Genomic DNA, 7,894 nt, shown 5'->3' with positions numbered 1-7,894 from the left:
CTTCTCCGCCGAGTCCGAGATCCGCCGGGCCCGCCGCTGGTCCTCCTCGGTCTCCTCCTCCAAGTCCGGTCCGCCCGAGGGCCAACGGGCGGCGCCGGCCGGCCCTCCGCGCTCTACCTCCTCCCCCAGCTGCTGGACCCCAACACCACCGCCTCCCCGCCACCCGAGTGGCGGCGCCCCTCTCCCAGAAACCGCTCCCGCGGCGGCGACGCTGCCTCCCTATTATCCTAACCCTACCCCTAACCACAAACCTATATATCTCTAAACCTTACCCTAACCACAACCCCAACCCCAACCCTAACCCTTACCCTATCCCTAACCCCACCCCTAACTCTATCTGTAACCCTAACCCTATCCGTAACCCCAACCCTATTATCCTAACCCTAGCCCTAACCACAAACCCATATATCTCTAACCCTTACCCTAACCACAATCCCAACCCTTACCCTATCCCTATCTGTAACACCAACCCTATCCCTAACCCCAACCCTATTATCCTAACTCTAGCCCCAACCCTAACTGGGAAAGCATGGCTGTTGCGCCTGAATATGGGAATGCTCGTTACCGTGAAAACAAAACATGCATCAATTAAAGCACCCTTTGAAAATAGTGAAACAAAAGTTGAAAGCAAGGTTAACTGAGACAGAAAGGTGCATTTTGAGGGTTTACATTAAAAACAATTGTAACTGTCATTGAAATAAAAAGTTGGAAATTCAGATGGTCAAAATCTACTATCTTCTTTGACAAGTCATCTTGCATCTTTATCCAAGTTACATTTTATTTATAAATCACAAGATCACGTCATCATTTATGCCATTTCACATACGCCAGTCTGTGCACAAGCCAGTGTTAAGTCAAGGTTTTGATTCTCAAGGCCGGCGGTTGAATAAAAAGGTACATTTTAGACAAATTGTACACGAGTTAAAGAAAAAGAAAGATATACGCCAACTTTGTGTTGTGTGCGTACAATCACAACTGTTTTAGCAGGAGATCATCGTAACTCCAAAGACGGTGTTTCATCATGCCCAGCACCTAGGGAAATACGGAATGGTCAATACTTGCATTTGATATTTTCTCAAGTTTTGAGAAATGGCAGGTAAATTTCGGTGGTGTTCTGTTTGAGTTGGAAAAGAGACACATTCTTGACCAAGTAACTTGGGTGACTTTTTTTCCCTTGTCCCTTTTTGTAACTCGAATATACTGATATAAAATTTAGGGCCAGTGAGGCTCTAGATATAAATGACAACATGAAGTTTCGGTCTTGCCAAAATTAAATGTAACGTGGGTTACGTGGAGATAAAAACAGAACTGAATGGAAAAAAGGGAAAAAAAGGACACATGATAAACAAGCAAATGTTGTTTTCACAATTTGCCAACATGTTTGTAATGTTTCGGGCCCGACAGACCCTGACGAGAGACGCTCTTGGGAGCTAGGGTGCCTCACCGACGCGTTCACGGGTGGGGCCGAGTCGGTTTTTGCGCCCGAGTCGAAGCGTAACTGGAGATGCGCCCTTTCGCGGTCAACGAAGTCCGAGGAAGAAATCTTCAGCGAGCACCCGCGCCGGCCGGCCCTCCGCGCTCAACCTCCTCCCCCCGCTGCTAAACCCCACCACCCCAATGGAGTGCGCCGTGATACAGAGGGTGTATACAGCGTTTGGGACGTGATTAGGGTAAAAGCAAAATCTTGACTGATTCGACATCCAGTGGATTCTCTATCATTTTCTGTTGTTGAAATTCAAAGAACTATAGGGATTGTTTCTTTGTTTGTTTTGCTTTTGTTTGACCAGTTTTGTGCTTGTATTTGGGGGAGCAGATCTGTGGGCGTGACGCAAGAAGATTAATCCAATACAAGTGAGACATGCATGTCTTTTGCGAGGATTTCTGTTTGAAAATATCAAGTGATTCTGCAGTTGAAAGCAAGCAAAATTGTACTAAATGTTTTTCCATCAATGAAATAAGGAGGCAAGTGTTGCAAGACTGTGTCGCCCCTTGATCTGTTTCTCTTGCACCGTCAATAATAAAAATTCACCATACAGATACGTCGCTGTTTTTTCGACTGAGATCACTAGACAGAAATGGACCCAAACACGGTTGAAATCGGTTTTATTGTCGAACATTTAAGAAATTAAGATTATGAATCAAAAAGTGATCCGTGTACTCAACCCAGAAAATTGCCTTGAGAGTGTTTTGCGCTCACAAAATTTAAAAAAAAAATAGGTGAGGGAAAAATATAAAAGTTATGTGGTGTTGACAAAGCATTCAGGCGCACGGACTCCTGAAATTCGCAAGGAATCGCAGTTACCAGCTTCCATATAGGACTCTTCTGGGATCTCAGGGTTCCCGGCCCACCACACTTCCTCCCTGCCCATCCATTTAACTCTAAAAAAGAGTTTGAGCGACCATGCAAGGGAGGAAACGAGACAAGCCCCTAAGCCCTGGCCGCCGAGTCGGCCATACGTCTCGAACCTGTACTAGGGCGCTCACCTGGACTTCGCGGACAGTCCCAGCAGAAGAGCTTACCCCGTGGGCTAAGGTACTGTTGGTATTTGGCGGGGGTGAATTAGAGTCTCTTATAGCTACTGGCTGACAGCAAGCTTTGGGAAAATAAAAGTCACCGGTGGGATTCGAACCCACCGTCTAACGATCTGATAACCACGAGCTTAACCATTTGGCAATTTCAGAGAATCGCTTCGGGTCGTTCATATTTACGTAGATAAGAAAACCATTAATAACCAAGTTATACCGCACAGAATTTTGCTCTGCAAAGACTGAGCGATTAAAACGCTACAATAGTGCATCATGTAGCCAAAATGCACAATTGGCCTACACACAAATCTCACTGGCAGCTCTTCCTCCCGGTCGATAAATTTCAATTAATGCGCGCGCATCAATATGATAAAGTCACCGGACTGCACGTCCGTCCGGACACGTCTCAGCTCTTAAAGGTTGCACTACACCAAAATACGCGCCCATAGGGGTGCTCTGCCCAATTCAAAGAGAATTCTTCGCCGTACCGAGGCGCTGAAAAAGTACCCCTAGAGTTTATTGGAAAAAGAGGAGATTGTGTGGCCCAAGAAATTGTGGGATTGTGGAAGAATGGCCAAGAATGAACTCTCCACTTTCAAGGGCTCCCATTCCAAGGCCAAGCACAGCAAAATGCTACTGACAAATTGTCCCAAGAGACTGAAAAGGTGGAGGGATGTCATTTGAAAAATGGCCGCTGATGACAGACTTGGGAGTGTTCACTTTTATGGGGGTGAGTTTGTTTTTGGTGGATAATCAGAAAGTTCATTCGTTAAGTAACCTACTTAAAATTGAAAATCAATAGAAAGCTGAATGACCCAAGAACACTCTGCTTTTTTTGTTCAAGTTGCCGCGGGGGGGGGAGGGTTAAGAGGTCCAAAGGACTTTGGTTGCCTGCTCTGGGGCTGCAAACGTGGTCGATTTTACCTTGTCTTCAAATGGGCTTCCTTTAGTTCAGTGCACGCATAGAAATAAGTGAAAAAACAGAGCGAAATAGCGCCGCCTGTTGACTCTCGGAGGAGGTTTGTCCCCAGCTTTTTTCACCGGAAATTCAAGATTATGGCCAGTAGATCACTTTTCGTTTCAATTTTATGGGTTTTACCCACGATTTTTTTTATTCGCCTTTTCCCAAAGATATATCCATACTAGTAAAACTGTTCGCCCAGTTCTGATTGTCTTTCCAAATAAGCCCGCAATTTCGTGTTTTTTGTGAAAAAAATAACCCGAACTGGAAACTACCAGTCCAAAATTCGGGATTTATAAAAATGTTTATGTCATCCCTCCTGATTATGGCATGTTTTATTGTAAAAATCCCACGGGATCACAAAACATCAGTGAGTTTGCACGCAGAAGTACAATCATTTCGCGGAATGCGGAATGGTATCACGTAGGCCATTTTTTCCAGGGGTGGGAGTGAATCGGAAACACCAACAGTTCTGATAAATAGGACTAGAATGTTCAGTTGTGTAGTGGATCTGATACATGTTTTAGTTAATCAGATACTTTGCCCTGTGAAGGGAGCCTCTTTACTTGAAAAGTGAACACTGTTCCTATCATTTTTATAACATATTTTTAATATGTTGACTTGAATTGTAGTATTTTCAGTTGTGTCAAATGTTGATGTGGATATATAGCCCAAACTGCCCCTTTCTCTAACCCAATCACGAACACTCACACTATCCTAACCCTAACGCCAAGAATATCCCTCACTCTAGTGTCCCTAACCCTAACCACAAACCTATATATCCCTGACCCTAACCACAAACCTATATATCACTAAAAGTAAATCTGACCACAACCCCAATCTTACCCATACCCCTACCCCTAACCCTAAAACGTACTCCAACCCTAACCATAACCCTAACCCTAGCCCTAACAGCAAACCTTTATATCACTAACCCTAACCACAACTCCAATCCTAACCTTAATCCTAACCCTACCACTAACCCTATCTGTAACCCTAACAATATCCCTAACCCCTACCCCCTATTATCGTAACCCCTAGCCCTAACCCTAACCACAACTTATATATCACTAAATCTAACCCTAACCACGCCCCTCATCCTAGCCCTTAGCCTACCCCTAACCCTAACCACAAACGTATATATCACTAAATCTAACCCTAACCACAACCCCAATCTTAACCCTTACCCCTACCCACCACCCCTACCCGTACCCCTAACTCTAAATCTTACTCTAAACCTAACCCTAGCTCTAACCACAAACCTTTATATCACTAACCCTAACCCAATCCTAACCCTTACCTACCCCTACCCCTAACCTTAACCCTTACTCAAACCCTAACCATAACCTAGCCCTAACAACAAACCTATATATCACTAACCCTAACCACAACCCCAATCCTAAAACTATCTCTTCCCCTAACCCTATCTGTAACCCTAACATATCCCTAACCCCAACCCTATTTTCCTAACCCTAGCCCTAACCCTAACCACAAGCCTATATATCACTAAACTTAACCCTAACCACACCCCTAATCCTAATCCTAACCCTTACCATACCCCTAACCCTAACCACAAACCTATATATCACTAAATCTAACCCTAACCACAACCCCAATCCTAACCCTTACCCTACCCACACTCCTACCCGTACCCCTAACCCTTACTCTAACCCTAACCCTAGCCCTAACCACAAACCTATATATCACCAACCCTAACCACAACCCCAACCCTAACCCTTACCATATCCCTAACCCCACCCCTAACTCTATCTGTAACCCTAACCCTATCTGTAACCCCAACCCTATTATCCTAACCCTACCCCTAACTGCTGGATCCCACCACCACCGCCTCCCCGCCTCCCGAATGGCGGCGCCCCTCTCCCAGAAACCGCCCCCGCGGCGGCGACGCTGCCTCCCTATTATCTTTTCCCTACCCCTCACCCTTACCACAAACCTATATATCACTAAACCTTACCCTAACCACAATCCCAACCCTAACCCTTACCCTATCCCTATCTGTAACCCCAACCCTATCCCTAACCCCAACCCTAACCCTAGCCCCAATCCTAACTGGGAAAGCATGGCTTTTGCTTTGAATATGGGAATGCTCGTTACGGTGAAAACAAAACATGCATCAATTAGAGCACCCTTTGAAAATAGTGAAACAAAAGTTGAAAGCAAGGTTAACTGAGACAGAAAGGTGCATTTTCAGGGTTTACATGAAAATAATTTAATTGTAACTGTCATTGAAATAAAAAGTTGGAAATTCAGATGGTCAAAATCTACTATCTTCTTCGACAAGTCATCTTGCATCTTTATCCTAGTTATATTTTATTTATAAATCGCAAGATCACTAATTCCTAGTTGACTTCTACTCACATAAAGATTATACATTTATGCATTGACATAATTATTAGCACTGGATGGCAGTTGCAAGCATAGAATTTGAGTATATTCAAAGCAGTGTTAGAAACATTTCTAATATACATTCAACCACATGATTTATTTCTTGTTTATGCATGTAGTAGCTAAAAAAGGTCTGAATAAAATGTGGTATTTGAAATGGTATTTGTATCTCAATTACAGACTGAAAAAAAAATTGGCACAAAGTGCTCCAAAATGCCTGAAGAATCCAAGATAAAGAATTATTTTTTTGTAGTGCTTCACTCCCAGTAGACATGAATCAAACGTAAGGCTGTAGGAAACCACTTTTAGCTGGATTGCATTCGGTCACAAATGGGTTAAACACAAGCAAACTGGACTGAATTGGGTGACTGAGAGGTGGAAGTTGAAACAATCAGGTTTTTCCAACAAAAGTCGGCCGACCAGTGTTGGAAATTGTTAAGAAATACTATACTTTTCTGATGCTATTATTTTACAGGATCAAATTTTGAATGTAAATTACCAACATTTCAATAAGGTACTACGTGAAATGACTGTAGTTTTGCTTGAATTTTTGCTTGCCCGTGTTGTACATTCCCTTAACACTCCCAGTTAAATTAACAATTAGAATTATCAGTTTTACGTGACGTATTCGATATAGAATATTACAAAACTTCTCAAAAACTTTTAAACTGTAGCAACACTTAACTTTTCATGAAACACTTATTAAAAAAACTATTAGTTGGCATTGGTTAATATTTTCTGATTACTGAATATGGATGCCCTCCTCTTTGTTTGGAAGACCCTCTAAAAATATTTTCAAAAGTTATACACCCCCTCATTACGTTATTTATAAGAGAATTTTGATATGTCCAGTTAACTTGCTTTTGTTTTCTAAATGCGTAATGACAAACATGAATTATGAATTAGAAGAGAACACAAAGTAGTGAGTCTTTCTGGCAAATTAAAACTGAATTGAAACCAAAATGAGGGTTAGCATAATTCGAGGGTTTGTCAGTGTCACAAAAGGGTGGGGATATGTCTCACAATAGTGTCCACCATTTCCCACCAAACATTCAACTGACAAGTTGTGGCTATTTAAATGTCACGTTAACCATAAAGCAAACCACTGCACAGAAATCCAAAACAGGTTTTAAGTATCTTGTTTTGTGTTCATGGAAATGCATTTGTCACATATGAGAAATACACCTAACATCCAATCCCCTGAAAAAAATCTCTGCATCTAAATGTTGACTTTTCCGTGTCCGACTCAGTTCCATATTGCATGAAATCCTCGCACTTAATAAACAAGCAAATGTTGTAATCACAATTTGCCAACATGTTTGTAATGTTTCGGGCCCGACAGACCCCGACGAGAGACGCTCTTGGGAGCTAGGGTGCCTCACCGACGCGTTCACGGGTGGGGGCGGCGGGCTGCCACTTTTTCCGCACCTCCCGTCCCGGGGCTCTCCGGCAGGGCCGGCCGCGGCCCGGGAGCGGCCTTTCCGACACCTCTGGGCAAGGCCGGGCGGGCCGGCCGACGCTCTTCTGGGCATGAAGGGTCGGGCCGGCCACGCAGAGAAACGCCGTTAACGGAGCGCCCGGAGGGCCTCCCGGCTACGGAGCGGGGCTTGTCCAGACCCCAGGGGGAATCGCTCCGGAGGCTTGGGCTCCACCCTGCAGGAATTGCCGTATTGTATGGACAATATATGGCTGTACTGATTTCTGGCAGCTGGAGCTGAGCTCCAGACCACCCTCCCCCTATAAATAGGCAAACCAGGGAGTGGGGGTTAAGGTCCAAAACGCTCTCATTGAAATACGCACGTTTTGGGCCCAACCTGTCCCGGGGCAAAGCCCTCTCAGAGGCCTTGGGTGGGCCGGCGAGCCGATGGACGCCATGCCTGAAGCGCCCGGCCCGCTCTCCGCGGGCAACCCCGGACATCCGAACCTCTCGGACCAGGTTTTCCGAAAAAGGCGATTCACCGCGCCGCACAACGCAACCCGCCGGCATGGAGCCGTTTCCGC

Source organism: Acanthaster planci, unplaced genomic scaffold (genome assembly GCF_054643075.1).
Source record: "Acanthaster planci isolate LZ-2023a unplaced genomic scaffold, COTS_SCS Contig3, whole genome shotgun sequence".
In the NCBI taxonomy this organism is placed as follows: Eukaryota; Metazoa; Echinodermata; class Asteroidea; order Valvatida; family Acanthasteridae; genus Acanthaster; species Acanthaster planci.
The sequence above is the reverse complement of the archived record's forward strand: the minus strand, read 5'-3'. Positions refer to the sequence as shown.